The sequence below is a fragment of the Coturnix japonica genome, chromosome 19, assembly GCF_054131305.1.
Source record: "Coturnix japonica strain WE chromosome 19, WE-NBRP24, whole genome shotgun sequence".
In the NCBI taxonomy this organism is placed as follows: Eukaryota; Metazoa; Chordata; class Aves; order Galliformes; family Phasianidae; genus Coturnix; species Coturnix japonica.
This window is the reverse complement of record NC_140681.1, coordinates 9,253,860-9,270,190: the sequence shown is the minus strand read 5'-3', so window position 1 is coordinate 9,270,190 and position 16,331 is coordinate 9,253,860. Positions and strand designations below refer to the sequence as shown.

Here is a 16,331-nt window from a genome sequence, read left to right as displayed (position 1 = left end):
TTTTTGCCGTCCAAAGCACACTGTGACCTGCTGTGAATGTGTTTGGTTTGTACTATGCAGTCTGCTTTGTTCCTGCTATTTTTCCCTCTAAGAGCCCACATCCTCCTATTTCTTTGTCAGAGTGATGGAGCCAGAGCTGACATCCCTTTCACTGCACAAGAGGATGCAGATCAGATGTGAGATGCAGAGGAGGTCTGCACCCTCCACAAATGGTGAAACGGTCCCTTCTGGCTGTTAACAGGAATGAGAGGCTGCAGAAGGTGTTGCTCCTTGAGCTCCATCCCTGCTATTACAGCGATGTGTAGTGCAGTACCTGGGTGTACACAAGTCCCATTTCTGCCCTGCTGCTCCACATGTAACACTGCTGTAGGCTCAGGACCTGCTGCTCTGCTGGTGAGCGTGAGCCTGAAGGGAAGGGTTTATTCCCATACCTGCAGGCCAGCAAACTGTTGGGAACAATTCTCTGCAGACTTCCTGGGGGGATTTCACCCCAAACCATAACACAGAGCAGCCCTGTGACTGCTATAAACTAAACTGAAGGAGAACAGCCAGAGGAGGCAGGCAGGAAGCTGGAAAGAGAAAAACAACAAACAAATGGCCAGGAAGGCTAATCAGCTCAGCCTGAGTTAGACAGGGAGCTCATTCAGTGCCTTTCAATGTGATACTGGGGCTTAACTGGGGCTGCATTCACTGCCTGAGAGTTTTAGAAAATCTGATCACAGCTGTTCAAGGAACTGCAGGTACAGGAGAGGTTTGGGAAAAAAAGGACAACTTACATGAAATAAACCTTTGGTTGATGTGCTGAGATGCTTACTGAGCGCAGGAGCTCTCTGGACTACAGATCTCATAAATCACAAACAAACTATTCTGACTCCAAGGGCAAACATTTCCAACCCATTTTTGCACCGTGCAAAAAACAATGTCTGCTCTTGCAGCACCTTCTCCTTTTTGTATCTTGAGGTTTCCCCTCTTCTGTTGTTTGCTCTGCCTACACCACCAGTATCTTGTCAAATCCGAATGCAAAGACAAAAAGGTGATTCTATGGCATCTTTCCTAGAATTGTTCTAGTGCTGTTGGAGCTGAGAGGTGAAGGAAGGTTTCTCACCTGACAGGCCCTAGTAACACTGCAAAGGAAATGCAGCACAAGGTTTTTCTCAGGTTCATCTTGAATAACTTTTAAAGAAGAAAATCTGCCTCTCATGTAGAAATAAGGACCCCTTCTCTGGTACAAAGAACATGTAAAATAACAGCTTGTTTCTAGCTCAGATTTCACAGCATCTAGAGATGCTGAAACCAAAATCAGTTCTCTTTCAGTGCAGTACAAGACTCTCTGGCAGTGCTCAAAATAGCAAAAGCTGCACACCCAGCTTTGAATCCAGGGCTGAGTGCTGGAGGAAAACATCTAGAAAATGATTTGGGTGGAAGGGTGCATTCATACAAGAAATTGCTGAACAGCAGCAGAGCCAAACTAATGACAGGGGATGAGAAATAGGTTAGAAAAATTAGATGGAGTACTTTTTGCTCAGTAATGACCATTTAATGAAAGAAAGTCATATTTCACTACATGGTAAACATAGATGTAATAATGAAGATAACTGCCACTAAAGTGAGATGAACCGGCAGACAGTGGCACAGAGTTCAATTAACAGGAAGATTTCTTGAAATGGTTTGATTCTTCAGAACTTGCTCTGATTCTTCAGCTAATCCTTTAACAAATTCTGCAGCCACCAGTCAGCTCAGCATAGATGTTAAAGCCTTTGCTTTTCCTGGAGCTACACGGACAAGAGGAATGGTTTAACCTCAGAGCATGGGTAAGTGCTCCTCTGCCAGCCAGCAACAAAGAGAAACAGAATCTGCACCAATCAAGAACTAAAAATCAAAAGCCACTCTGAACTCCATGTGACAGAATCTGTCCCCAGTTTTGCTTACATGTGTTTTAGAATCAAGAAGAACACAGCCCCATTTGCTTCTATCCATACCGTGATGGAGATCATCACTTTCCAGGATCCCCTCCAAGGAACTTAGAAATACATCAGTGCCCCCAGGTTATCTGCTTTCTTTGATATGAATGCAGACACTTTTTATGATGAGCCTCGTGTACCAGATAGAATAAGAAATAGGTCGTTTGGAGAATATACTTGATAAAGGGCAAGCATGAGAAATAAAATACACATCCTATTGCAATATATTAGAGGTATTGGAAGAAAAGGGCATTTGTAGATATTGAGTTAACTACATGACATGTTTCTGATCTCCAAGTAGCATAGAAGGCAATATTTTTATCCAAATCATTCTCACTTCAAGATTTAAAAGGGATTATATTTACATATTTAACAAAAACTGGTTCGGACAAGATATTTTTATGGTAGATAAAGGCAGCAAAAGTGTGAATCCCACTCTCACTAACCCAGATGCAGGGGTTGTGTCACAGAACTTCTCCTGCTGCCCATGATGAGAATTAATAGATGATATTTAGCACATAACTCTGCTTTAGCCTCTGCAATGGCAGTTTGCAGCTTTATCTTGTCTTTCACAACCTCAAGGAGTGCTTGAAGAGTAAAGCTGAAGATAAGGAATCCAAGCAGTCGCTTTTTGCTTCAGGGATGAATCCTTTTCCTGCTCTGTGGCTTCTGAATCTAATAACAGAGGATTTGGGTGAAAGTGATGCTCCTAATGGGGAAGAAGTGCAATGATCTTTTGCTCACTTACTGAAGGGCTGAGATTCTTCTAGTGCTAAAAGTCTATTAGAGAAACTGAAGGAAAACTTCTCTATAGATTCTGCTTTTGCTAATTGCTGACTTCCTTGAAAACACTACGCTCACAGAAGGCTCAAAAAATCAAGAAGTTGTTTTCAGTCTTCATTTAACCCTTCAAATGCATTAGCAACTGAGAACTTGTGGTTAGTGTTGTGAATTCTCCTGTAAAACAGTTATGCAGTGAATCACTCTTCACTGTTGAGTCCTGCCCACCCTCCCACTAGGCTCACTGTGTGATAGCCTACTATTACAGCTCCTTCAGGGGCTGCTTATTTAGCAGAGCCAACCCTGTTCTTCTCCTGTTTGACAGGGAGCTGCTCTGCTCTGCTCTGCTCCATGACAAACAGCAGCTGCTGGTGAATATGTCTCTTCCAACCCTTTGACATCCTCACAGACATGGCTTCACCTGTTCCCACATCAGAGGGCCGTGTTGGATGTGCCTGATGGCTACAAGGCCAAGTTAGAGACAAGGAAATGTGCTCCTGGATTCCTGGATCACTGCTTTCTCAGATCCACAGAGGAGATCTGAGTCCAGTGGTTCTGGATCATGCAAGACAAAGTTTCCCCATAAGGTGTGAGTCCCCCTTGCTTTAAGCAGCTCCAGATGGATCATGAGGACATTCCCCAAGGTGAGGACATCCCATCAGGGTTGGTTTCTCATTACATCCATGGCTGGGAGAGACTTTGCAAAGAGAAAGCAGGAGCAGATCCAAACCTACTGCAGCTCCTTGTTCCTCCATCCTGGTGGAAGGGTCAATCTGGCCTTGCCAGCACAGCTACAATTGTCCAAAGAAGACGGTATTGGACATTATTAGACTGTGCTGAAGAGGATCTACAAATGATGGCAATAATCACCATCATTCTCATTGGATCGCACAGACAAAGCCCAGAAAGAGACAATAACATCAGAACTCCCCTTTAAGCATATTTGATTTTCTCTACAGGAAATCACAAATTTTGCTGTTGTTCTTGAAAGGTGTTACATAAAACCCAGTACAAAGCAGGTTAAGTTTCTCTATTGACTTTTTGTGGAAAGTAGATAGAAACTGTGCTTTATTGGGTGTCTTTTCTTTGATATATCGCAGACCGGTGGCTGGAGCCCCATCCTGCTTCCCTGACTGCCCAGACTCACCCCAGAAATCAGGAATTTCTGATTTTTGCCACCTCTCAGCTAACTCTGGGATCTAATCAACAGGCTGGATTCACATTGCATCACCAACACATTTCAGCCTTCCCATGTAACCACCTAAATCAAACTGAGTGGAGAATGGAGAAACAGCAGGGCCAAAATCAATGCCCTTCCTCTAACTCAATATATACGTACCTTGCTATCTTGAGTTAATTATTCCAGCTTCTGTTTATGTGTTTGTTGTTGTTTGCTTGTTTGTTGGCTTTTTCTTTTTGTTGGGGGAGAGGAGGAGGGAGGGCAACCTAGAGAATAGCAGCAGATCCTCACACTTGGTTTTGGCTTTGAGCTTGGTGTGGCCAGCAAACACCTCAAGCATAACGTCCCTTACAGTTTTCTGGTTTCAGTAGCTCCTGGGTCTGCTGGCAGCATTGCAGTGTTTGGTAAATTAGGCTTGAATGTGGTGAAGTGATTTCATGATTATTTACACGAGGCTCAAACAGCAACCATCATCCTGGAATGTTATCACTGCATCGGCACAGACAAGTGAAGCAAATGTTATGTGATCAGATGCAAATAAATGTTCTTGTGTTGGAATAAAGCAGATGTAGCGGCTCAGTTTGCAATAAAACCCCAGGTAATGTGCTATTACCACTCAGAGCTGCTGTTAGAATCAGGCTCAGCCCCAGCAGTGCAATAAGGTGCATAATTACCTGTCTCTGTGCCCATTCTCTGGTCACAGCCTCCCTAACTGTAGCAGATCCAGGCAGCGCATCCAGCCTGCACTGCACTCCCTCGTTATTTTGAAGGTATAATTAAGTCCTCTTGTACATGAAGTTAGCCTTATTTCAACAGGCTGAAAATATGTTGTTCACAATATCTATAAGTACTATACATCATACAATATGGGCAGCATAATTGAATTTTAGTCCATGAGAGAAAGCATAGCCTAAACTTTCTCTTCCCCATTCTGCCCACTGAGGATTTTTTCTCTACAGCAAGAAGATTTAACTCCTTACATTAATTATCTATTCTGAGCAGGATGTTAAATGCTAAACATCTAAATTAAGTACAGCAATGTTTGCTCTTCAGGCAGGAACTCTCTCCCTTGAGATACTCTTTTGCAGGTCTGTTCAGTGGAACCATGGTCAGATCAGCCAACAGAAACACCGGGTCCACCAGGCATGGCCATGGAGCTGCAGCCCCACACATGGTAACACACAAGTTTGTTTTGGGGGGCCAGCTCTGCCTGTGCTGAGGTGATCTCTGTATGTCCCCAGAATCTCCAAGACAGCTTCGTGGTTTAGGGATTAAATTTTTCTGAAGTACATTGCTGTAATTACAAATGAAATGCTTGAATAATTCCAGAAATTGGTTTGAACTAGAAAATACTTCACCTAGAACAATAATTTGCTAGAAAGTAGGGGGAGGGGGGGATGGAAGGGAAAGGAGCTCAAGGATGAGCAACTTGTTTGAGCATAGAGAGTGATGGGAGACAGGGATTGAGTGTGGATATTTATCAACAATAATTTACCTTGATTGAAGTTACCCTCACAGATGGGAGAATTCAGAAAATAAAATCTATGAACCTATTGGGCTAAATATTAAGCTTGAATTTATGTTCATACTTAAACACATAACGGAAGATTTAGTGATGCTCCTATAGTGCACAAATGCATCAGAGTAGTGGTATCTGCATTGAACATGAGCCCTATTTTTGTTTCCATAGCAAATTTTGTGCCTGTGGTAGAATAACGAATTAAAATACAGATGAATAAGGAGTTGCTGGAAAAGGCTGTGATGTCAGAGCCACTGACAGGTGTAACATTTTGCTTAAGTCTTTGGTCAATGCTGTGTTCACGGAGCAGAACCCATCCTGGATCACAGCTTGGCACTATGCAGGTGTTAGATGGGGACCTGACTTATCCACCACCTCCCTCCCACTTAGAATTCTAGCATGTAGTGTCAAATTTGATTGAAACTGGTGAACATATTGGCTATTATGCATACATGCATAGCTTAGTAAGTTTTGGATGCAACCTAAAAAAGCAAAGCAATCTTAAGCAGCAGACTGGAAATGGAATCCATACAATATTCTCACAATTGTTCTGGAAGTTGGAACAAAAAAGAGGAAGCTCAGGTCCAAGGAAGGAAATGATGACTGGAGCAAATCCATGGATTCTTAAAGAATTGCTCTGTTTTTGAGTGAGGAAAACAGCCTGAAAGTCCTCAGATAGGAGTTACAGCCTTGAAATGAGGAGGTACAGCCTTCAGCTATGGATGCACAGATCTGGAGTAAGAGAAAATAGAGTTGGGAATCCAAAATTCTTCTCTTTAACTTGACAACCTGCCCTATAAACATCACCACTTCTGTGTGGTTTGTGCCCATTGGTTTCTTTTCACTGCCTTCCCAGTAATGACTGAACCATCAGTTCACTGAAATAAACTCTCCCTTCATGCATCTCAGATATGTAACCACAAAGCTGAGAAGGAAAATATCACCTCCAGATCATCAAGTCACTGAAACTTACTGCACACACCTTAGGGAGACATGGATATTGCAACACCCCCACCTGCTTAGATGCAGGTGATATTATTAGGTCTTTTTTTATAAAGCCAATGAACAACAGCATGGCAGATTCATTGGAGTGTCCATACTACAAGAACAGAAACAATTGGTAGGAAGGAAAAAGGAATCTGCACAGCAGATGGTGCCTCTCTTCTTCTATTTGTGTATCTGTAGAAATACCCCCAGGCTCACAAAACCTCTTGCTTTGCTGCCGACTGACACTTATTTGAAGCTAACATGAAGATTTTGTAACCAGCCTTGAATGGGAGAACAGAGAGAATGACTGAGTGAGTAGAGGGGATGGCTTGCCAAATACCTGCAGAATGCTTAATTCCTCTCCTTTCTGGGACCTGACAGACAGGCAGAGGAAGGTCCAGAGCCTGGAATATATGGGGTCATCTTTTTGTTTCTGCAGGTGGCTGAGTGAGTCTCTGGGATATGTAAGTTCAGGGGCTGGAAGTGGTTGGTTCAGGCAGTGCTGGAAACACAGACTGGCATGTGGGTCCTGTCCAGCTCCGCTCCAGGATCTGTCCTGGCTCTGCTGCCATCTCATCTGCCCCTCAGGACTGGGAACCAGCTCCTGTGCATTGAGAAAAGACGACAGCCAGCTTCTGAAGCAGGGGCTGTGTTTGCTGTGTGATAATGAGAATCTTCATAGAGAAGACAGAGTGCAAACTGCAGTGAAGAAGTGATGGGAGTACTCCACCTTTCTCAGCAGGTGAGCTGTATCTTCCTTATTCAAGATGGGAGATGAGGAGCCCAGGACCAGCCAGGTTGTTTCTATCCAGCCAAAACCTCTGCTTCAAACTGACACATTTTTTGTGTTGTTTTATTTGAGGAAATCAAGTGTGACCCAGGCAGGGCTGGAGGCACAGCAGCTGCTAAAAGGCTTGTGGTGTTGAGAGCTGCCCACCAGGGTGTTCTGAAAGGAGATGAAGGTCCAGGGGCAGGAGCTGGCAGCCTGGGGCACGCATGCACAATAACTCCACAAAAGCAAAGGTACGTTTGCACTTGGTTTTCATTATTTCTTCATCTCCAACAGCCCTCACTGCTAACAGTCTCTGTGCCATAGTAGCAGCACCAGCACCCAACACAGGACTTGGCCCATCTGAATGCTAACCTTGTGCAGGAGGAGTGCATCAGCTAGAGATGGCGCAGGAAAGAAGGGGCTGTTTGAAGCAGATGAACAAGACTTAGATGAATTTAACCCATCTATGACATTGCTCTGTAAAAAGGGGTCACACTGTGCTGTGTGCTCAGGTGGGTTCAACAAGGTTTGGGGGAACATGTACATCCACCACAGCTTCGTCCTCCATTTCTGGTGATAGGGAGCTGTGACAGCATCATTCCTGGTCAGTATTCTCAGAGGTTTATTGCTATTTCATTTTCAGCCCTGCAAAAGTGGTTACAAACGTGAAACTTTGTTTTACTCGTGACTAAAAGCAACATATGATTACTATAACATTTGGACAAAAGCATCAGTAAAAAAGAAAAGCAGCATATGAGGCAACATATGGTAAATATGTATTTAGAAGCACAGAAACTAGGCAAACTCATTTGGGTCAAGATTTAATCAGATAATGTTTGGTTTAGATTCAGCTCTAATGCTACTTAGGAAGCACATTACATTGGAATCAGAATTTTAAACTCAGTTAATAGCAAATGAAAATACAAAGCAGGATAAAAAACAAAGAATTGGATGATTTATGGCATGGCAAATTTCTATTTCTTTGACAACCAGAAGATCAAGCCTAATTAAATTGTATGCATCAGCTTTCTCCACATTGCTTGCACAAGGCTAGGCAGGGATCATGTGCACATGTAATGTGGCTGAGAACTAATATCATTTCGGTTTATTATACTCTATTCATTAGTTTCCAGATTTCTATAGGCTACCATCTTACTCTGTGAAGGTGCCCTTGAAATGGAGAAGAGGACCATGATAATGTTGGAACTCCTTCCTTGTGTTAATGGCAGATCTTATGATTCAAAGTGGTTGGCAGTTCCTACAGGCTTTTAAGCACATCTTGGTACCAGAGCTGCAACACAGTCCATCCACCAGCAGAGCTTTGCACTCATGCTTTCTATCACCTCCTGCTTGATGGAGCACATGTTGTGACTTTTCATGATCCCTCCATTTGACCTCAGTTAGAAAGTGATTAAATATTCACAAAACACCTCCCCCATTTGGTTCTGAACCCATCCTGCACTTGTAGGTATGACTTCATCCATTCGGAGCAACCCCAAGTGAGAGCTTAAGGAGAGCTTAAGGGAGAGGACACAGAGTGCATGAAAGTAATGGTACAAGACATGGGATTGTTAAGCAGGACTTTCATTCCCTGGGGATCAGATTTAATTTAGTATCAAGCACTTGATGCCTCTCTCTCTCATCTGGGGTCAGTGTTTGGTACAGGGTCTCTAAATTTCCTGCATATTCAAGATCTTACACGTGAAAATCTTGTCAATTTGTATCACTGGAAATGAAATTAAATGAAAAAGTAGTTTGAGGTTTACTGATTTTTTTCTTCACAGAGGCACCAGGTGGCTGGGAGTGCAGCCGTAGTGCCCAATTAGCAGCAAGCAGAGCAGAAGGCTGCGTGTGAAGGAGCAAGCACAGTGCAGCGCTCAGCAAAAGAAGCCAAGCAGATGAAGCTGTGGGATGGAGCTCCTCCAAGTGCAAATCAGAGAAAGAAAAAGGGGCCAAGGTGCTGAGGAAACCCTGGCACCTCTTCCAGGCAGTCATAGGGACCTTACATACCTCTGGTTACAAATGCAAACTCATCCCTTGCCAGGACAAATGATTTTTCTCAGCCTCTGTGTCGTCTTTCCTAATGAGGGCTGTTGTCCACAGGAGAACGACTGCAGTAACCCCCTCGGGAACTGTAACCCATTAAAACATATGGCACTGCTCCTCCGCATCTGCTCAGCTGTGGGAGCATCAGTTCTCACACACAATCCTCAGTGAAGCTGGAGCTGGCAGTATGAGCTCAGGGGACCTATGGCTTTTGGGGAAAACATTCTGCTTTCCTGGTTTTGGGCCATCTCTCCTAATTCCATCAGATTATGGTGTTAGCGAGAATAGGGAGGCTATAAGCCAATGCATTTCCCTTCAGAGTCAGGTGTGTGTGTGTGTATGTGTGTGTGTTCCCCTTTCCTTCTCCTTATAATGCAGAGATGTGATGCAGTTTGGCACGGATACTGAGAACCAGCCTTTTGTGCAAGGAGCTTCTCCCGAGTCCTGGGATGAGTTAATGTGTCCAACCATTTTGTAAAGACAAATGAAAACCGCAGACTTCAAAATGGCTTGGGACTTCTGTTATGGTAGTCAGCAACAGGTATTAAAAAGACTATGGCTCTACTGCCTGCCCAGGTGATTGGGGTAATGAGAAGAGAATACGTCCAATTTTAATAAAACAGAAAAGTGGGCTCAGGTAGAGGATCACAGAGCTCTCAGACACTGCATATTGCCACTCCGAGTACTGTCAATAGCCACAAGCCAGTAAAAGCAATTACTAGAACATTTTCCTTTTTCTTCTTGCTGGTGATTCAGATGAGTCCCTGCAGCACAAATGATTGCTTCCATCTGCATTAATAGCTACGAAGTTCGAATGTGGTTCTCTGAGCATCACCTTTGCTGGTCATCACAGAAAGTACAGATTTTCCTGAGCAATAGCAACCCTCAGAAGCTGCCTCTGGCTCGTGATTTCCCCTGCTGTGGGGCAGGTCCCATGCCTCCCTCCCTGCATACCCTCCGTGCTCCTGCTGCCAGCTTAGTGGTGATCTTCTGCTTATTCCGTGCCTGTACATCTGCTGTGCTCCCCCATCAGAGCTGACATCTTGGATGCGATAATCCTCTTTGGGTGCCTCAGACTTTAATCAAAAGATCACCTTCAGAATGCACGAAATTCAGCATCTCTCAGCAACGAGGGTAATTAATCGGCATTTCACTTTAAAGGACTCTCTCGCTCACCCATGACAGCAGGAGCGAGGCAAAGGAAAACGACTGAGGAGCTGTGACAGATGATCTCAAACACAGCAGAGTTACTGACAAGCCAAAGAAGCCTTGAAAACAGGTTAGCAGGCAGCCAAATTCTGCTGCCAGCATTAACTGGCACAATCTGAAAGAGTACGGACTAGGAACAGTCCTTACGTTTTACATGTTCCCAAGAGCTGGCTCTGTGGGTGAACACAGCACAGCCCACGTGTCCTTCAGCAAAATGCCTCCATTTCTTCTCTCCTCCCCACGTGCCACCACTCACAAGCTCCCAAGTGCAATGCCCCAGCCCGAGGCACAGCGACCAGCAAGGAGAGGGGGAAGAAAAGCAGAAACAAAACCAGAGTGTCAACAAATGTGGCAAAACGAGGAGTTAAAACCACAGGGACAGCTTCATAACGCCTCTGGTGATTTGCTGCTGTTTGCTAGTGTTCCTGCACTGCCATTCACAATGGCAACTGATTAAATTTTGCTGTCTGGTATTGAGTCTAAATAATAATTAATATCTTATGAGGAGGCCTCCTAATGGAGCGCGCTGTGTTCCCATGGTTCACTCAGTGCAATGTACCCAGCAGTGCTGGGTGAGCAGGGTGCAGGGAATCTTGGTTCATGTTTTCCTTCCCTCTCACCCAGCATAACATCAGAGCCCATGGGATCAGTCGGGCGATGTGCAGCTCCTCCTCCAGCCTGCAAGGCAGCCCTTTCCTCAATTGAAGAGCTGTGTGTGTGATAAGCACAAGGAGCTGTTTAAGTATCACTTGCCAGTGCCTGCCAAACAAGAAATGGATTTGCTTTCTGCATTCAAGTGAATTTTTATTTTCGTCAATCTTGCCTCTCTTATAATATGTTCCCCTGTGAAATGTGTTGAGCAGAGATAACCAAGCATAATATATCCTGGGGGATTTGCAGCAGCAAGAAAACAATCTTGATATTCACAATGAAAAATGTCAAATAGTTTTCTGCCACTTATAGCATCAAATGATGATGCTTTTAGTATTCTGTCTGTGGAGAGTACAATTTGAAATATACCAGACCATGAGAATTTGTGTACGTGTGTTTCTATTTACCACTGATCAGGTAAAAGAAAGCAATGAGAAATTACACACAAGCCTCATCACGATCCCTGCACATTCTGGGATTTCTTTTCTTTCTTGTGTTCTTCTCTCTTCTAATTACAGTGATGATAGAACTCAAATCAGCAGGTGAGAACACAGCTCCTCACACTGCACATGATCCTCCAGGGAAGCCTTGGCAGAGCAGGATGTGATGGCCAACACACCATCAGGAAACAGGAGGACAAAGGGAATGAGTTGTGGGGAATCAGCTCAGTTCTCTGCACTTAAGAGATCCTCTAAATGTATGTATTCTTGTGCCTTTCTTTATTCTTTTTAGACTGTAGTCTGGCTTAGAAGAGCCAATGAATAATTGGCAGGGGGTTGGAACTGGATGATATTTGAGGGCTCTTCCAACCCAACCCATCCCCTGATTCTGGGATTCTCTGAATAGGGAGGACACAGTGGGAGGAAGTTTTACCCATCCAAGGGGACTGATATAGGAGAAGAACTGATGATGAACAGTGATGATCAGTAGGAATTTAAGGGAGCAAAAATGTGACAGTGTCTTTCCTATCCCAGCGACTGGATTCACCATGTTATCTGGCAGCTTTTTCTGTTGGGATAGTGCTTAAAAAACCCAAGCCACTAAGATGAAGCCCATTTTCCAAACACGTTACTGGCCTTAAGGAATGCCTTGCATTAACTGCATCTCTCTCTCATTGCCTTTCTAAGAAGACAAGTACTATTTGTCAGTCCCAGGGATATTTCTGCAGGTGCTGCAATATAAATGGCACCAGAAATGGGTGTGAGTGCTGAGAGTTTTAACTTAATATGCTTGGCCCTCATGTTATATTAAGATAAAATTTAGCTTTGATCTCACTTCGATCTTTTCCAGAGTTTGGGTGATGCCCACTCTGAGCCCATTCACTGCCATCACCTGGCTTTTAAACACCCATTTACCCAGGGGGAGAGCTACTGGATGGTTTTAGGCTTCCAATTGCCAATGGCTGTGTTATAGCAGGGCTAAGGGCAGTGCCGTGAAATGCATTTACCCACAGAGATGCCAGCAAATGCACCACCCAAATTTCAGGTCTTTATCTCTGTAGAGAAAAGCCACCCGTCAGACATGGGGAGTTCTGGAGTGCAGAGGAAAGCAAGGAGAGCTCATAATGCTATTGCTGTCAGAACAGAGCACAGAGAAAAGGTTAAAGTGAATGATTGCTCTCTGGTGTCTTATTAATCGCTTGCTTTCAATTATAACATTCGATTGGCTGCAGGTAGGAAAGGATGCATTTTCACTTCTTCTACAGCTGTTTAGGAGTTTCAATTACATCTGGCACGTTAAGAGACCCTGACCCAGATCAGTCAGTGTGGGGGATGTGTGCAAAGTTTTGCTTATTTCACACTACATATTGTGTTCAGATTTGTCTATACAAACAGGATGTTACAGAAGCAAATGTGGTAACGCTCCATGAGCGCTTCCTGCTTAATCCATTTTAGCATTTGCATGCTCTCAGTTGGTTTCTACAGTAATTACATTTCCATTAGCTTTAATTCATGACTTGATCTTCCATTTGCAACTTTCATTCTTCTTCCATGTGTGTGCATGCACATTCCCTCTCATGTTTCTTGCAACGTACAACAAAAAGAGCAAAGCTCCAGTGCCAGAGGTAGGAAGAATGTATTTCTGCAGTGTGAAATTCCCAGAAGAGGCTGACAATGGGGGAAGGATTCATGTGCCTGAACTACACCATGCATGGCTTTGGACCCCATCTGTCACATAGTATCTGAAACATCCCCCAAAGAGTTGGAAGACGTGACAGAACAGCTATGGGATACCTGGAAGCCCGTGAGACTGTGGCCCCAGTGAAACAGAAACAAAATTCAACAAGGCTTCTCCATAAGTAATGCCTCCTGTTTATTTCCATGGAACACTCTTCAAAGATTCATATTGTTTTGCCACAGAGAAGGGAAAAGCTTTATAATTGTTAGGGGGTAGGAGGAAAATTTTGCTTCATTTTACTGCCAATGACACACAAAAAGCAGCAAACCCTCAATTTCCAAGAATCTTTACTTGTTCCATGTTCATGCTCTTCTCATATCTCTTTGCCACTCAAAGCCACGTAAAAATGCCAAGCATTTCATAAAGACAGAAATGAGATGTGCCTTCTAGATAACACAGCATATTTGTATCTTCAGGCAAAGAAGCATTCACAGATACGAAGCTCTGCTAATGAGAACAACCCCATGCTTAGTGGGAATGTTAATCAATTAGACATGCAGAGCATTAATGATGTTTTCTTGCCTAATTAGATTAGCAAAACATGAGCACAGATGCTTTTTTCCCCTTGCAGCCATCCCAAGGAGCACCACCCATCTGGCCCTGGGATGCTCCATGGGGAAATGTTTCCCTGGGCACCCCTAGGGCTGGAGGAGGTTCTTCCTGCAGTGAGGACACCCCTGGCACCCTGGGGCTGGGTTCCATTAGTTAGGTAAATCTCAGGGAGGACGTCTTGCTCATTGAGCGTTAATAGGATCCCCAGGCAGAGCTACTGAGAACTCCAATACAGTGATAATAAAAGGGCTATGAAAAAGAGAGGAGGCTTATCTCTATGAGAGGAGCATCATTTGATTCAGAGCAAGACAAGAAGCAGATAAGAAGCCAGAAACACTCACTAGTCCAGAATAACAGTGACCTACAAAGCATGGGATTCCTGAAAAACACTGATAAACTGCCCTGAGCCCTCATCAGCTTTCCTCCTTGTTATCTGATTCACACAAAGGCAGGTAGCACATGCTCAGTGCCTGGCTCCCCAGAGGAGAGAAGAAATGAAGGGAATCTGCTGCACTGTTTTAGCAAGGGAGAGGTCTCAGAGCAGATCCAAGCACAGTATTAAAAGGATTGCAGAAAACCAAATGACCTCAGCAGCTGCTGGTAGGGAATTGTGGATTATCATTAAAAAAAACACAACCAAAATAAGGAAATAATGTTTTAATATGCAGTTAAATAAAGATTAATCATCCATCATCAAGCCCCAGGTTGGCTTTCTTTACTGAATGTCTGCGGGGGGAGCTGGAGGTATCCAGAAACCCCTAATTGACCCCAACTGAAGTAATAAGGCACAAACTTAACTTAGCCAGCAATCTTTTGCAAAGTGTGTGCGTGCTTTGGTGTCATGCTTTGCTGTTCCAGGTAATGACAGCTATCAGCTGGCCATGCAAAAAAGGCTGGCCTGCCTGCCTGCTGCTTTCAGCACGTCGTGCAACCACCGAGCACCCACAGCCTATACTTCAGTTGCCGCAGACTCGTTGCTCAGTGAACTAAGTTAATTGCCATTAGCTGTGAGACCACAGAAGGTCAGGGACTCTACAGCAAAGATAGCAGCACAAATACACCCGTTTCAGTGCACATATCAAGATCTCCCTTATCTTGATCTACATCAACTGAGGATCTGTTTAGTACTCACCAGCAGCAAAAAGCTCACAGATATACTTCCATTCCTAGGAATGGAGGCATGCAATGATGCAGGTAGGTTAGCCTTCCTGCTGTAAATATATTTTTCATAGCTGTTGCTTAAATGGCTGGAAGATTTTATCTATAATGACTCAAGGTCTGAGACAGTTCATGGTATTTAATTCTTCTGTTCTCCGCTCTGTTTGGACCCCCAAGTGTTACATCACTTCCTGATTACAAATGATATTTGTTTTCCCTGGATACACCTTTGATTTCCTCTTCTAGATGCCAAAAATTTCACTTTTGACATTATTCGTCTCTTTTAAAATATATTTACAATTTTGGCGGTGCCAACCTGGAATCCAGTGCTCTGATCTGTTCCCTGGAGCAGACAGTGTTTGCTGTTACAGCACAGGGATGTGGGTAGCGCCGGCGATGCTGAAGCCAGATCCACAGTGCTGCTGTCTCCATTGCCATCTAGCGGCACACAGAGCTTGCATTCTTCTGCTGAAACAAGAAACCAACAAAACCCACATCAATCAGGTGGGTTCTCCACCATCACCCCATTGTAAAGTGCATTCTAACTATTTGCTGCTCCCACTGACAGAGCCCTGCGTGGTACCACAAGGTATAGGATTTGCCTGGCCCCTCTGTGCACTCTGGGATGGGACAAACCATGGCAGGAAGCCCTTCAAATCCATCTCTGAACCGCAGGCACAGCTTTATTTGCTGCTGTTTAAAAACCTTCAGGAATTTTGCAAACTCTTTGCTTGGGAAGAACAGCTCATTGACTGCCCGGGTTGTTGCCTACAACAAATAGCACGCGGCTCTCCCTGCTTGGAGCCCTGTGCGTGCTCCCATTTGTTTTACCTCCCTGTGACATTTCCTCAATACCAACTGCTGTTTGTTTGTATTCTCAAACAGTGTGAATCATCCCTTCTGCAAACGACAGCAGACGCAGGACTTTGCCCTCATTTACGTAGCATGGGTCTGGCAAACAGCGTGTGGTTGTATGGTGTCACTGTGGGTAAGGATGTGGCAGCAGAGGCCTTCCCCTCTTGGTCCTTCCTCAGCAACCAATTAACTTATTTAACTTATTTGCTATTATCCTCCCTAGAAGGAGGGATACATCACCATAAGACACACACCCTCAGGGTCTCAGTGTCACCTGCTGTCCCAACAGTTGGATGGACCCTGTTAGGCTGATAGAAACACAAGCACCACTGAAATACCCATCACATTTCTTGGCCTTTTATAGCAATATAATACTTCATATGGGACCAGGAAACATACTCTCAAATATCTTGTCCCAACTTACCTGTACACCTACATAACCTGTTAATGAGATGGGAGTGCCCTGTTACTACTTCATGAAAT

General features: G+C 44.1%; 1 long non-coding RNA gene across 1 annotated transcript; it reads left to right on the top strand.

The window, feature by feature from the left end:
• The first annotated feature begins 323 nt into the window (after nt 1-323).
• Nucleotides 324-11,487, top strand: LOC146757847 (uncharacterized). Its single transcript, XR_014935789.1, has 2 exons — nt 324-7,450; nt 8,984-11,487. It is a non-coding gene; the product is annotated as an uncharacterized LOC146757847 (long non-coding RNA).
• The last annotated feature ends 4,844 nt before the right edge of the window (nt 11,488-16,331 follow it).